The sequence below is a fragment of the Stenella coeruleoalba genome, assembly GCF_951394435.1.
Source record: "Stenella coeruleoalba genome assembly, chromosome: 2".
Taxonomy (NCBI): Eukaryota; Metazoa; Chordata; class Mammalia; order Artiodactyla; family Delphinidae; genus Stenella; species Stenella coeruleoalba.
Genome location: NC_137147.1, coordinates 61,824,088 through 61,839,690, shown reverse-complemented (window position 1 = coordinate 61,839,690; position 15,603 = coordinate 61,824,088). Strand labels below are relative to the sequence as shown.

General features: G+C 41.6%; 1 long non-coding RNA gene across 1 annotated transcript in view; it reads left to right on the top strand.

Moving 5' to 3' along the window:
* The window catches only part of LOC307179778, a 98,113-nt gene extending 97,865 nt beyond the window's left edge, over window positions 1-248 (top strand). Inside the window, exon 3 of the long non-coding RNA XR_013825550.1 lies at window positions 164-248. This is a non-coding gene — a long non-coding RNA (uncharacterized lncRNA). The remainder of the gene's footprint in view (window positions 1-163) is intronic.
* The last annotated feature ends 15,355 nt before the right edge of the window (window positions 249-15,603 follow it).

Sequence of the window (15,603 nt, the reverse complement as noted above, 5' to 3'; positions counted from 1 at the left end):
TAGGAAGGGGCTGTTCTCTTTTTGAGAAATATCATATGCTGATTTTTTTAATTATTATTACAACTTTCTCAGTCTTCTAGTTAGTAAAAAATTTCTCCAAGATGCTGGCAATGAGTTGTTAGTTTTTCAGTCAAGTGTGAGTTTTTCTTTCTCTGTCTTTCAGGAGGTTGGGAGTGAATACATCAGAGTGTACCATGCAGAAGACAATTGAAATGGAGTCTCTTGAGTTTTCAAACACTCACATCCTTTATTTCATATAAGCATGGGAGGTAAGTATGTATGGTTAAAAAGTAAGTATGAAACTATTCTGAAAATTTTACATATGATGATATGTAAAGAGAGCTAGAGACGAAATGATAAAAAAGACAGTTGGTCCTAAGTGAGAACATATTTATGATGCTCAAGGATAACTAATGTTGAGTTAGACACAGCCCAGCAGCACCTTAGTCCAGGTAAGACAAATTCCTTTTTATTCAGTTTGATTCTCTATGTAGTCTAATGGTAAAAGAGCATTTCAGAAATAAGAGGCACATCATCCAGAACACATTTTGGGAATTGAAGAGTTTCTTTCATCTCATTGTGACTATAACCACCTGAACCCTCACCTTTCTTTTGAGTGAATATTGCTTTGAGTTAAGTAATTGTATCTTGTTCTCCTATCTGTAAAATGGAAATTATTTTATATAGAACCTGCCTTGCTAAATGTTAATTGAATTAATTTAATGTGCATAAAAGACTTTGTAAGGTGAAAAGTGCTGGGCATCAATATTAGTTCTTCTGATGCTATATTTAGTGCACGATGGTTAAATCTCAAAGACAAAAACAAAAACCAACCAAACAAAGAAAAAACTCAAAACCAATGAAATTAAAAAACCCTGATGGGGCTTCCCTGGTGGCACAGTGGTTGGGAGTCTGTCTGCCGATGCAGGGGACGCGGGTTCGTGCCCCGGTCAGGGAGGATCCCACGTGCCGCGGAGCGGCTGGGCCCGTGAGCCATGGCCGCTGGGCCTGCCTGTCCAGAGCCCGTGCTCTGCGACGGGAGAGGCCACAGCAGTGAGAGGCCCACGTACTGCCAAAAAAAACAAAACAAAAAACAAAAAAAAGAAACCCTGATAAAAGGTTGCAATTCTCTGTAATAGGTAGCACTTAGCTGATGATGTTGCTAGCTGAGTGGTTGTGAGTCTATTTTAGTATTCTCCTAAATGAAATGAATCCAGAAAATAAAAGTTAAATGAGTTTCACTTAGAAGTGAACTGAATTTAGTGATAGAGTTTAATTGATCTGCAGGCTTTGAATATTCAAGCAGCAAGATTTTGTGCTGTGTCAGTAACACTTTTGTCACACTATTTAATTCATTCTAGCTTCATATTCCTTGTTACTGTTTTCCCATTATTTCCTACAAATAACCATTATTGAATGAATGAATTGTACTCCATCATAGGTATTGCTTGAATTTTCAACTAAAATGCATCCTGAGCATTTATGAGCATCCTCTCTGCACAATATAAATTCGTTGTATTCTGCATTGAAAATTCCCCAGTGGTTTCATATATGTTTCCTCCCTAACTACAAGAACAGAAGTTATCACCTTCATTCTCTTTGGAAATCCTAGTGAAAATGTTATTAATATAACAAACTTAATATAACCCTTCATGTTTATGTTTATATAATACTACTTAATATCATTTTCAAGGCATTTTTCATATCTCTTGGTTCATTTGATCTTCATTGGTGTGTGTGTGTGTGTGTGTGTGTGTATTTTTTGTATTAAAAATATCTGCATTACACATATTTATATCACTTTTCCTTGCCAAATGAAAAAGAAATCCTAGAATCAATTCATGATTTATGAAGTCTTTAGAAAAACATAAAATTAATCTTTTTGTAATAGCATTCTTATTTTTCTCCATGCTCAAAACTTCAAGATAGGAATATTAGGAGAATTCAGGCCAGAGAGGTTAAAGGACCCAAAGCTATTGGGTCAACGGCATGAGATGAGAACTTTGGGAAAATCATTCTGCATTGGTAGAAATGGTCTGAGGTGGACATTTTTCTTCAGTAGCAAAGAAGCCAGGAGGAGCTAGAAAATCACTTTTTTAAGTACAAGAGATCATTCTACCAGCACCTGTTGAGCGCCTCCCCAGTCAATCACTCTCTGTAAAAATAACCCAGGCCTGCTCCCTACCCTTTAGCTGCCCCCCAAATCCATGGAGACTGTCCTTTGGGAAATCAGATCAAACCACATTTCACTGTGCCTGGCTCAGCCTGGAGGAAGGCAGGGGCTGGCGGAAAGCTGATGGTGGGAAGAAGTAAGGAACACTTTCTATTAGAGTGAACCTTTATCAGTGAATGGAAATTAAAAGATACAAATAACTTCACATAAAATGGATTAGCACTCATTTCACTGTCTCACAATAATTTATTTGTGTGTTTATCAGTGCCACTGAACTTTGAGCTCCTCATTGCCAGAGACCATTTTGTGACAGAGGCTGCTCGTTGAACACTAAAATTCATTCTCCCCTTCTTTCTTAGCATCAAAATCCTGACTGCTAAAGAACAAGATTCAACTGAGTACATTCTAAGGGTCTTAATGGCTTTATTCAGTGATTCATGAATTGGGCAGTGTGCACTCTAGCACATGGAAAGGAGCTTGGAGGAGCTGTACAAAATGAAAGGCTTTTATAGGCAGAAGGGAACAGGAACAGGGAAGTCATAGGAGGCAGAGACGATTGGTTATTGCAAGGTTGGCGCCTTACACGGAGCAAAGGGAAGTCTTGGAGCTGAGCCTGGTGACTTGTGCTGAGAGGTGAGCACTGATTTGTTGACCTGAGCCCTCCTTTTCTGGGAGAGCTGAGCAAAGAAACTTAGTTAAGTTTTGGTTTGCTGACGTGGGTCTTAGCACGCGTGACTTCGTCTTGGGCCTCATCTGGTTACTTGAACATGAATTTTTGGCTGAACGAGTGACACCAGAATAAAGTCTACGTCTCCCAGCCTCCATGCGGTTAGCTGTGTGACTAGACTCTGGCAAAAGATGCGAGGATTGTTAAGTGGGGGTTCTGGGAAGGCTTCTTAAGCGGAAGGAGTCTTTGCTTCCGTTTTTCATCCTGCTGCCTGGGATACAGATGTAGTAGCGAATGTTTCAGCAACTATCTTGGACCATGAGATGACCTTGAGGGTGAAGACCAAAATAGAGAAAGAAAGATTCTGGGTCCCTGATGATTTTTTGGAGTTCCCATTGTCTGGGCTGCCTAAATCCCACCGTATTTTACACAGGAGAATACATTGGAGTGCTGAGACACATAGTCAAGTTTCTGTTATTAGCAGCTGAAATAAATCCTAACCAACACTCGTCATATTTCTGTATTCACAACAGAGAGTCTGGTGTCTAAATTGATAGGTGCTCGAGACATATGCACTTTAAATTGTATTTAATTACTTACACTTGCCTTATTCCAAAAACAAAGATGTGGTGCTAAATAAATGGCTGTAAAAGTTGGAAATTATACCAGTTTACCAAGGAATAGCATAACAGCCAAATCAGAAAGACAAGTACAAGAAGGTAGAGTCAGTCCTCAGATAATAAAATCATAGAAGTTATCCAGAGAAATGTGAAGGCAAATATCACTCCTTTGCTGGCAAGAAAAGCTGGCAACATAATTTGAAAATTATTTTAAAACACAGAGAATAGAATAAAAATTAGGAGTAAATAACTGGCTCTAAAGATGAGTTGATAATATATTAAAAGACCAAAATCAAATTCAGAGTGATAGTGGAGATTTGATCCATATCAAAGTAGAGAAGGTTTGAATTGCATACCTGGTAAGGAGCATTTGAGACAATAAAATGGACAAGCAAAATTATGATAAAAATAAGCTTGGTCAGAGAACCATGTGCTAAAGTGCTGGGAACTGATTTATTTAACGATCACTAATCTATCAATTCTTCTGTGCCAGGCACTATTCTAGTCACTTTACGATTATTAGTTCATTAAATCTACACAACAATTTTATGAGATAGTTATTGACCTATACCCACGTTTCAGATGGGGAAACTGAAACCCAAAGAATTCATGTGTCTTGCCCAAGATCACACGGTAAATGGAGTAGCAAGATTTTACCCAGAGACCAACATTTTTTTGTTTGTTTTTGTTTTTGCGGTATGCGGGCCTCTCGCCACTGCGGGCTCTCCCGCTGCGGAGCACAGGCTCCGGACGCGCAGGCTCAGCAGCCATGGCCCACGGGCCCAGCCGCTCCGCGGCACTCGGGATCCTCCCGGACCGGGGCACGAACCCACGTCCCCAGCATTGGCAGGCGGACCCTCAACCACTGCGCCACCAGGGAAGCCCCCAGAGACCAACATTTTAAAGATGAAAAGTGGTAGACATTATTACTAGTTCTTCTCAAGCATACTTTACTATACAGTGTACTGATGGGCAGGGCAGCTCCTTGATGCCTTTAAAGCTAGTTCACATTTTGAAATTGTGGAGAAAGGGAGTCTGGAAAGGACTCAGAGAAGGGTTAAAAGGAAAAGTCATAGGATGAAAAACTGGAGCCCTGAGGAAAAGCCAAAGGGGTTAAGTGCATTTAGAGAAGAGAAGATACCAATGAATTTCCCAACCTCCCCTGAGGGAGTATGGTCAGATGAAAGAAAAAAAGAACTAATAGGTTGTGATAGCTTTAAAGGATGGTGTTGGAATCTCTGGTCCTGATAGTTCTTAACATGGGGAGAGCCAATGTAAAATATAAAGATTAATTATGAAGATTTTATAAGACATTTGTATCACTTCTTCTATATATGTTCTTCCAAACTAATCCTGACAGTTCACAGAAGTATCCATAATTCTGAATGCCTTCCCTGCCTTTCATTTTCCCTTGTCTGCCTGGAAATTCTTCCTTATCCTCCAAGATTCTGCTCCAGTGTCACTCCCCGCTGAAGCTCCCAAACCCTCACTCTGCCCCTTCCTGAGCTCAGTTGACAGCAGAGAGTTTCAAAATTCTTAGCTCTTGTTGACCCTTCTATTCGAGCTCTTTTTCCAATGAGTTTGCAATTATTTGTTCACAAGCACACATCCCTCAGACAGGCAATGAGCTTTGTAGGTCAAGAACCATCTCTTATTTGTCTTCGGAACCTTGACACCCTGCACAGTAGTGGGTACATGCTTGGCACTGATAAAAACTTGAATGAAAAAATAAATGACCGGTTGACAAATTGTATTATTCACTGGTATTCGTGTGAGGATTTCCGTCATCTAGAGAGAGCCATATGGTTTCACCAAGTGCTTCTCAAAATTTGCCAGTGATGTGAAGACGCAGATTCTGCTGTCCAGGAACAATATCCGAAATAGAAGGCAAAGCAAGGGGGCCAAGAAAATAGTAGGTGGGGTGTTACTAATGTTTTTTCTTTAGAGAAGTCACCTGCTGACCTTGCCATCTATGGCCAGGAGGCATCATTGTTGATTCTTTGACCTTTGTCCTTCAAAAGGTAAACATCCCTAGCACAGAACTCAAAACAATAAGAAGACAAAAAGAAGGGGGAAATTTGACCCTGCCCTTCACAATTGCCTTGAGGATTTTTAGTCCTTCTGCTGTACCACCTTAGTACTTTGGCTATGACCTCTGTATACCCCAAGGTCAGGTCAGCTTTGCTCATAGCTTATGGATTAAACACTTCGAACCATCCTAGAGCCTGAGCTTTAGCTGCTCTCAAGGACATATAACCACACCTGCATATTCTTTTCTTTTGCTTCTTTTGCTTTTGCTTTACAGGGGATGGGGCTCCTTTTTAAACCTAAGGTTCAAAAGACAGTAGCTAGAATTTATGCTGAAGTGGAGTAACAGGCTTTGAAGCTGAGCGGTGTCCTAATACAGGTGAAAAGCATGTATTGATTACTTAAAGAAAGTTAAAATAAAAGCAATTTCTCTCCCCATTTCGGCACATTGCAGCTTTTGGCCTACCCACTCAGAGCTAAAAAAGCATTCTTTCCTGATAATCAGGCTTCAGCTGTCTGAATTTCAGGCCGAGCCTCTCCTCCTGAGCTCCGCTGAAGAGCTGCTTTAATTAACCATTATACCACAGATGTTATTGATTTTTTTTCAAATCTGGTTGAAACATCATTGTGCTGGATCATGGCCAAGACTAAGGCCTGAATCTGTGCGTGTGTGTGCGCGACTTTTACTCCTTCTGCATACTTTATTAGTCTCCGTGTCTGTTAAGTGCAATCCTTCGCATTAACTCAGAAAATATAGAATTGATTTTTAGCCTAGCAGCCGTGATCTAAGGGCTCCTAATTTGAAATCTGAAAACCTCAGATGCTGAGGAAGTCTTTCTGCTGTTACTCTATACTTCCTTGAAGTAAGCTTTTTATTCTTTCATTTGAATGAGAAATCTCCCCCTGCCTTTTACTCCTCTCTCTCTCTCTCTTTCACACACACAATTGGAGGTTTCAGAGGAACATGATCCATTCTTTGCATTTTGAACATGTTCATCATGAAAGGTCCCCAAAGGCTTATTCTTATCTGTCTAGAATGTGTGACCTGCAATGTGGACCACAGGAAAATTTGAAATTGAATGGTCTCCAGATTTTCCATATTTTGAGGGAAATGGGGAAGAACTTGAGCCACATTCACTTTGTGCAAATTGCAGGATATTAGAAACAATGGGGCATCTGCATTCCTTTTACAATCCGCCTTCCAGTAATGATAAAACTCAAGGACCAAACAATCACAGTGGGTTCCCAAATTCTGATAAGTTTTCTGTGAGTTTAGTGATACGTTCTTTAAACATAATTTGAAGCTTTTAAAATACTGTAATGGCATCTCTTGACCTTTAAAAAAAAATCACATGGAGCAAGAGGTGGTGAAAAATGTTTATTTACTCTGCATTAGTGGCTAAACTCCTGTTCCTTTCTAGAACCGGGAGTTCTTTTATACTTGGGAACTCACGCATGTCACCCCCATTCTTCCAACAAGAACCAGGCAGGCCCTCTTGAGCTGGAGAAACAATGGCCCGCAGTCGGTCCTATGCCTCAGTGAGAAACAACAATGCAGGCCTCTTGACAAATTCTGGCGTCAGGAGTGGAATCTTGCAGTTCAACATGTCTGCTGAACAGAAGTTGGAAAAAGAAAAGATCATCTTGTAAACAATTAATTAATGTTTGTCATGAATTATCATTTTTACTTCCTTCTCAAGAGGCTCAAAGGGAATCAAAAGGCATTTTTGCAGGTGGTGGCATTCGAAGTAAGGGCAATCAAAGGTTTGAGAGCCCAGGCACAGCACTCTGCGTCTCTAAGGGTGAATGGTGCTAGGATTAGAGCACAGCGGGGGGTTGAGGGCTTCAGGTGTGAAGCTTAATGTTTGTGATCAGCAAAAAAAGTCTTGAATTTATCTAAACTGCTCTTCTGCTAACAGTACTTCTAGCACATAAATGTTCTGAAACTGACAAGTGTTCTCACTGCTCTTCTAATGCAAACATGATCTGCATTTGAAAGATGCATCTCTTTTGCCTAATTTAGAATGTGCATCACAAAGAGCGTTAGATGATGACCCCACAAAGAGATAACACACACACACACACACATTCCAGACGTGCACTCTGCATGCATATACACACATGCAAACCGCGTCTTTCTTGCCTGGATCTTCTATGGAGCTCCCAGCAAGGATCCTGCAGGACTGTTTTTCTCTAGATTACTAAACCAGAGGTCAAAAACTAGGAGACTCAATAGCCATCTGACCAGTGAGTCCCTCTGAATTCGCTACATGAGTAATTCCTTTTCATTTGGTTTGGATAACAGCCTAGAATGTATCATGCTGCATTTTAATTTGCAGTCCTTCTCCTGCCTCCCCCTACCCCTCTAGACATAGAAAGGTATCAACACATAAAAATTTAAAACATACACATATATACAACCAATGATATTAAAATTTACTGAAGAATTGTTAAGTGTTTGCAACCCCTAGAACCAAAGACCAAGGCAGGCATTGTTGATGGTGAGAAGGTTGCTAAAGTCCATACAAATGCATCTGATGGCTTAATGAATCCTCTCCATAATCTACTGCTGACCTCTAGATACTCATTTTCTCACTACGTCATCGATACGCATCACCTGCTAGAAGAGCTCTAAAAAGAAAGGCTAACTGGAAGTTTGGTAAGACAGGACAGGGTGAAAATCAGTCCTAGGCGAAATCTGGAAGGACTAAGATGAACCTAAGATTCTTGAGTTAATTTTAAATCTAACCTTCCAAAATTCTCCATTATCCCATGGAAACCACCCGTTTTCTTTTATGCATTTAGAGCTTGTATTCCCTTTAGTACTCATTTAGCATCATCTAATAAACACAGGTTCTTGGGACATCAAGCCTCCTCTTTCCCGCTGGAGGCCGAGGGGCTGAGACGATAAAGGGAAATGAGGCTCACATTTGCCTTCTTTTACCTTGGCTCCCCTGGCCCTAACAAAGCTGAGCGCTGCTCTGAGCTTGGTGGTCACCAACCTTGACGGTGTCTAATGGCGTTTTCCCTTGAATACAAGTTTGGAACCCGAACCTGTGGGCTTAAACTTACGACCCCCAGAAACTAGCAAAGAGCTCGGGTAGAAAGGGCCAAATTGGAATATCACTGGATGAGGGGCATAAAAGGAGTTTCAGAAGGTTTAGAAGACAAAGGGACCCAGAAGGAAAGAAAACCAGCACAACCGCTGAGACAGAGTGGAGGTTAAGGAGCCCCTTTCCTGAACTTTCTGGGAACTCTGGTTTATGTTAACTTTGAAGAGTGGGTAAAATGGCTTACCAGGAAAAGTAAATTAATTTTTCATAATTATCAGAGTTCTTCAAACTCAGTATTTAGTTTGGTTCCCCACTCTTTATAAAGATGTTAAAATCCCCTTCAAAACCTAATGCCAACTGCTTTAGAATCACGGACGAAAACAGTGAAAAGAAAGTAGCAATGGTTGTGATTAAACTGAAAAGGAAGAGTTCCTGACACCCAGGACCCAGTACAGAAGGATATTTTAGACCAGTGTCAGGTACATTAGGGTTGCTTTTGGGTCCTAGAACCCTGGACCTTCGTCAGTCTGTGGCTCTGTCTGGTGGCTCTGCCTGGTGGCCTGCCCCATGTCCACACTGCCTTCTGAACCTACCTAATGTCCCTGCAGCACCTTGCTGAACCTTGTTCTCCACGTGGTGCTGTCTCCAGGACAGATCATTGGTCTGGGGGAAAGGAAGCCCGCGTTTGTTCCATGCCTGCCCCATACCAGGCTGGAAGCCATGTGCTGCCGTTTCTTCCCACTGCTCTGGGTGACTGAGATGGCACACACTAGTGGGTGTGGAGGTGCGGTTGTGCTGAAAAGTCTCCAAAAGAGTAAAACATGGAAAGTCTGGGTGGCTTTTATTGGTATTGGTTCAACTGATCTAGCTCTAACTGGAAAATGTTTTACCGGAGGAGGAGTATTTGCAAAGTCAAGAGCATTTAGCTTCAAAATAAACAACATTGACTCATGCAACCGTTTAAAAAATGTACAAAAATGTATCAGCCTGATGTCTCTCCCTACCAGGAATGACATAGATTGAAAAATAGATGGCAATGATTTTTTCATATTCTTTTTTTTCCAGTGTAAACAAATACATTCCCCCAAGTATTTAGCTGCAAGTTGCATTAACCCAAAGTGACCAAGAATAGTTTAAGGAGTGTTACTAGGAATATACCTACTTCCTCCATAGCAGAAAACAGTGTTTTTGAAATAAAGTCTTCCCTATAAATTACTAATAAACGCCCCCTCCCCCCAAAACCACCCAAGAATGAGTTGATAATGAACAAATTAAAAATTGTCACCACCTGAACGGTTCTCCTGGGTGGACCTGTCTTTCCCAAATGGATTGATTGACCTTTCTAGGACTTCTGTCTGCGTGAGAGGTCCCACCCACCCTGTTACTATTTTAAGGAGATCTGTAAAAGTCTCCTTCTTTGGCTTCCCTCCCCCCACCCCCATTATGCCAGCACTGTGTGCTAGTGCTTGAAATTAATCAAGGGCCCCTTCTGGGAAAGGGATTCCTCTTCGAGAGAAACGGACCTGGAAACTTCTCTGCCTTCCCACGTCCCCTTCCAGGACCTGCTCCCCAAATCTCCCCAGACAAAGCCCCAGGACTCTCGGGGAAGCTGCTAGAAGCCGCAGACCTGCCTTTGCCAGACAGCTGCTGTTTGAACCCAGCTCTGACCGTAAAATCAAAAGTGGGTCCGAGGGAAGCGGTAAACACTGTGCAATGAGCCTTTTGAAGGCAGCTGATGCCTCATTTGGGGTGACATGTTGTGGCTGATGCGCGTGGATGATGTGGGGTTTTCGATAAGTGCCTCATCAGTATCCTCATCATGCTCGTGTTGCTCCGCCGCGGCGTGCGCCCTGACTTGATTGTAATTGCCCGAATCTGCTCCCGCTGCTCAGGCGCTCACAGTAATATGCAATAAAACAGCAAGAAGTGAATGTTAACCATCTGAGTTCTGACACGGCGGCTCTGCAGTTCAAGATCTCCATTAAGGATCAAGAAAAAAAAAAAAAAAGCCTGTAAGAAAAGAAGGAATGATTCCCAGTGTCTGCTTCCCTTTTCAAAGGGAAAGCCCAGAAATGAAGGCGCTGTTTAGCCTTCCTAAGGTCCTCCCAGGTAGAGACGAACAGGTAGTTTGCTGGTATTTATTTATTTATAATTTAATTTTTTTCATCCCAGGTGTCCCGGCTTTTGCTCATTAGCTCTAACAGCAATGCTGCTGTTGCCTCTTCCCAGGTGTGGATGGTGGTCCAGTTTCGGCAGGGTAGGCGAGCCTCCAGTCTGTCCGTACCCTGGCTATGCAGCGGCTTGTTTCAGATACTGAATTTCTAAGATCCAATTTTTAGCAACTCAAAGAGGCAGCCACCTGAAGCAGGGCTTAAGCAAGTCACAGATGGCTGCCTGGCTTGGTTGTCAACTTCACTAACATGCAGAGTGACACAAGTTGTCTCTTCTTTTTACCATCGCTACACACATATGGAAGCCTCATTCAGTACTTTGAAATTAAACCTGATAGTATCCGGGACACCTGGAAACCGCCTTCCGGGGGCGAGATGGTCACCAGAACTGGGTACCATCTTCAGTTGTAAGGAAGCCTCTGTCTGGGTAAGGAGACCTCAGTCAAGTGTGCGTGGAGTGAGCGCTTTTCCTTTCTCAGGTGAAATATTCTGAACGGCGGGGGACGGGAGGGATTGTGGTTTATTTTTAAAGAATTTTCTTAAGTTTGGACTTTGTACGAACGTATCATTTTCAGCTTGAATTTCATTGTAGGTCTGGTGATAAATATGCACCCTTGAAAATCTAATTTCACGTTACAAACCTACTTTTCTTAGCGTTACTCCCTTTTCTTCTACCCTGGAAGGAACCATAATTGCTTATCATTTGGAGGTAAAAGCTACTATCCAACCTATTGTCTTCCTGGTAGTATTTCTTAAAGCATCTCAAAGAAATACCATATTCTTTGCAGTTTCCTGTTAATTGAGTCCTTTGGGAGCCAGTGGCAATGGTAACTTCAGAATGAGGTTTTAATTACATATGGAAACCTTTACCATTGTTTTTCATTTTAAAGAAAGTAGGCTTTGCTGGAAAGCATTTATTCCTTTTTCTCCCTCCTCATTTCCAGTAGCAGTGTCTTTTCAGAACTTTACAAACGCTGTTTGTTTGGACTGTGGGTTTTCTCCTGGCTTTACAAAAAAAAAAAAGCCTCACGTCTGAAACTAATGAATTCAGCCTGCACTCCCACTTGGAAGCCCCTATACAGATGGAGTTTCATTAACTGTTTGAATATCTGTATCAGTAACTGCTCAAGAGAAACAATTCCTGCCCACATGGATAATTAATAGAGCAGTTCAGGGGAGAAGACCATCTCTTACTGTAACTACCTGGCCCTTGCTTCGCAAACCTGTCAGGGTTCACTCTTCCTGCCTGTGCCAGTCCTTCCTGAAAGCAGCCAGAAAGCTTTTCTCCCTATAGGGTAACTGACCGCTTCCCCACAACTGCTGCAGCCCACGGGGTCTTGCCTATATTCCTGTAGGTTCAGCTTGGGTCTGCACAGATGAGAATGAAATTATCCTGTGCTTGGGACCCTCAGTAATGCTATAGGAGGAAGCCCTTCTCTCCAGCCCAAAGACATGCCCTAGCCTGGTGCTCAGCAGACCCTCTTTTTGATTATAATGACCTTATCCATCTTTTATTATGAGGCAAGATTTAACCCTGAGTTGGGACTCAAATTCCCATGAGGGGTCATTACACTTCAGCTTTTAAAATTCTCCCCCTCACCCCTGCAAATTCAGGTAGAAACTCTTTCCAGTTCTTGCCTGACTTAACCAGGTGTGCAATGTTAGCAAGGCTATGCTCTCTCACAGCTGTTGCTTTTTATCCAAGAAGTGGCTGAGGGCTTCCCTGGTGGCGCAGTGGTTGAGAGTCCGCCTGCCGATGCAGGGGACACGGGTTTGTGCCCCGGGTCCGGGAAGATCCCACGTGCCGCGGAGCGGCTGGGCCCGTGAGCCATGGCCGCTGAGCCTGCGCGTCCGGAGCCTGTGCTCCGCAATGGGAGAGGCCGCAACAGTGAGAGGCCTGCGGTACAGTGGCTGAATTTCAGAGGTGGGTGATTCCAGGATGGAGTTCTGGCTCATCCCATTAACTTGGCATTCTATTGCAGTTTATAAAAGATGTTTCCTTAACAGGTGATATACACATGAAGGAGTAATAGGAGTTCTAATCTCTTAAAGGCAGACACATTAAATGAATACGATTTTAAAGCGGGATTTTTAAAAAGCTAAAAGAATAATGATAATTGTATCAGAGAAGCAAAAATGGATAAACTGAGTAAATGCACAGTTCCCGGTGGAAGTGAGAGTACCCTAAATCAGGAGAATACTCTGTGAAAGAGAAAGTTAAACCAGGAAATGGTATCACGCGTTACCTGGACGCTAGCAAACTTCTACGTAGAAACTGATGTTTGTGTCATTTCTTTTCAAAAACCGATTTTAAAGAATTTGCAAATAAGCAAATTATAAGCAATTTTTAAAATATATTGCTGCAAAAGAGGTTTTTAGGGCTCTGTCCTTAACTAATATCAATCCGGTTAGTATGATAGCTTAGAGAACTAGTAAGTTGAAGTTACGTAGAACTTTCTAGATGCAGAATATGTATGAGCTTTTAAATGCATATTCCTTCATGTATCACATGTACACACACACACGCTTACTATGTATGTGTGTGTTGACTTAAATTTAAAGTAAGGGTTTGCAAGAGAGTTTCCTCTCAAAAGTAGTTGTCTGCTATAGCAATTAAGAGAAAATGGTGAAAGGAGGAAAATGAATTCTGAAATGCAAAAGGCTTTTGTTAAATGGCAGGTTTTAGATAGTATGTCTTAGTGAACCTGACTGGACTCAGGCTGGTAAGTTCCGGCTGTGAATTCTGCACAAGTTGAAAGATGTGCAAAAACTGCAGCATCAACAGTTCATTTCAAAAAGGTTCCAGAAAAAAAAAACCCTGCAGTCACATTTCAGCATTAATAGATGGGGTTGCCATGGGCACCAGAGAGAAGCTGGGGATAAGGACTGCTGACTGAAGTTCCTTGTCGGGGATGGACAAAAGCGGGAGGCGAATATGTAGGGTTGGGCATCCGCAGCTGAAGGGGAGCGTCGTCATTCCATGGGGCCTCAACAAATGTCGCGTACTGTTGGTCAGTGGAAGAGAATGGGTCTGTATAATTGTGACACGCCTGTTAAGTGAGAACTAACTGATACCCTGGAATTTATAGACAGAGAGACTGAAGTTTCTTGCCCAGGGAATGTGACTAGGGTTAGAGAAACAGTTGGTAACTTGATGCAGTTGCCCAGGTACTAGTCCTTGCTCCCGTGTGCTGTAGTTTAGGGAAGTGACTGGCCAGGTATCCTTCTGGATAACTGATTAGCTCAGGTCGGAATTAACCCCACGCTGCAAATACAGACAGAAGTTTGGTAAGCTTGTGTGGCCCTGGAACGAAACCAGCAGAAAGCGTCAGAAAAGGACTTAGTTCCTTCCAGTCAAATATAGAGTTTGTATTTATTCAGGGAGAAGTTTAGGGTAGTCCAAATAAGCCACCTCTCCTGATGGAGGTCCCAACCTCCTGCAGAAGCCTAGACAGACCCCAGAGGGCCAGAAATAAAATGTATCCTCAGCTGAGAACCACAATCCTGGAGTTGAAGAGTTCAACTTATTATATTCCATTCCATGAACATACAGAAGGAGCTTTATTGATTAATGGTAAATTCATAGTGTAGAGTCTGTTAGCATTAGCATTGTAAGGAGACCCTCTTAAAGAAAATGGAAACAGTAGCTGTTATGGTACAGGAGAGAAAATGAGCAGATACCCAAACATCGATGAATAACACATTCCCATCTTTCCTAAACTTGGGACAAAGAGGCTAGGCAGGGATCTGATTTTTATTCCCCTCTTTTAGCCAATAAGGAGAACTTTAAAAAAAAAGAAAAGAAAAGAAATCCATGGAATAAACTAGAAATGTGGCTCAAGACAGACAAAGGGAATGCAAAATTAAATTCTTGATGTGAAAAGGAAGGCACAATGAAGGCTTCTAGATGAGATACCTTTGGAGAAAATTTCAATTTCACTGTTTCTTTTCTTGCTTGCTTGCTTTATTTTTTTTTTCCACAGATATGCTCTGTGGAATGCCTGAAAGCCTTTGTATTATTTCTTATTTTCTTTCTCTTTTTACTATGTGGTATACATTCATTATTTATTTTTTATCTTCCTTCCGAAGTGGTTCCCATTTTTCTAGTTTTGTTTCTGACACCTAGCTGTGCCCAACAATACCTTCCATTGAATCCTTTCTTTCATCTGCTCCGTTTCTCTTATTTCCTCATCTCTCCTGTCCCTTCACTTTCCCTTTACTTCTTATTAACCCTTGACATTCCAGGTATATTGTGACTCTCATAATGATACACTTCTCTTTTTTTTTCCCAAGCCTAACCTATTTGTCTACATAAGCTCTAGTTTCCAGCCATGATTCTGTCTAACTAGGTCCATGAACTCAGTCTTAGCAGACAAGGAACTCATATTAATTTATTATATGTTATATAATTTTACCTACTTTTTGAGGTATTTATAAGATGCTTTTCTCCTAAGGAGAATAAAGTATATTTTAGTCTGGATGTAGAACAGCTCCACAAACAGCTTTATATTGCATTAATTTGCTAAGTCACTGACTTCCAAGGGTCTCTGACACTAGATTTTGACATGTCTTAGACATGACATGATGTCTTCTGTCAGTTTTTCATATCATTTTTCTTATGGAAGGGTGGTGAGTATTCCACTGAATGACATTCATGTCAGGAAAACGGATCTTTAGGAAGCTAAACTTATAAGAGATCAACTAAAATTTTAAATTGCCATATTATTTCAGTATCTTGAGCTCTTCCAGACACATGAACGCCCATGACATTTGGGTGCATTCATAATTTTTCACCACGAAAATCCCAAATTTATGAATGAGAGTTATCTCATTACAGTACCGTCCCTATTCATGAATATTTGCATTTTGCTATATTCTTCCACATGTTTAT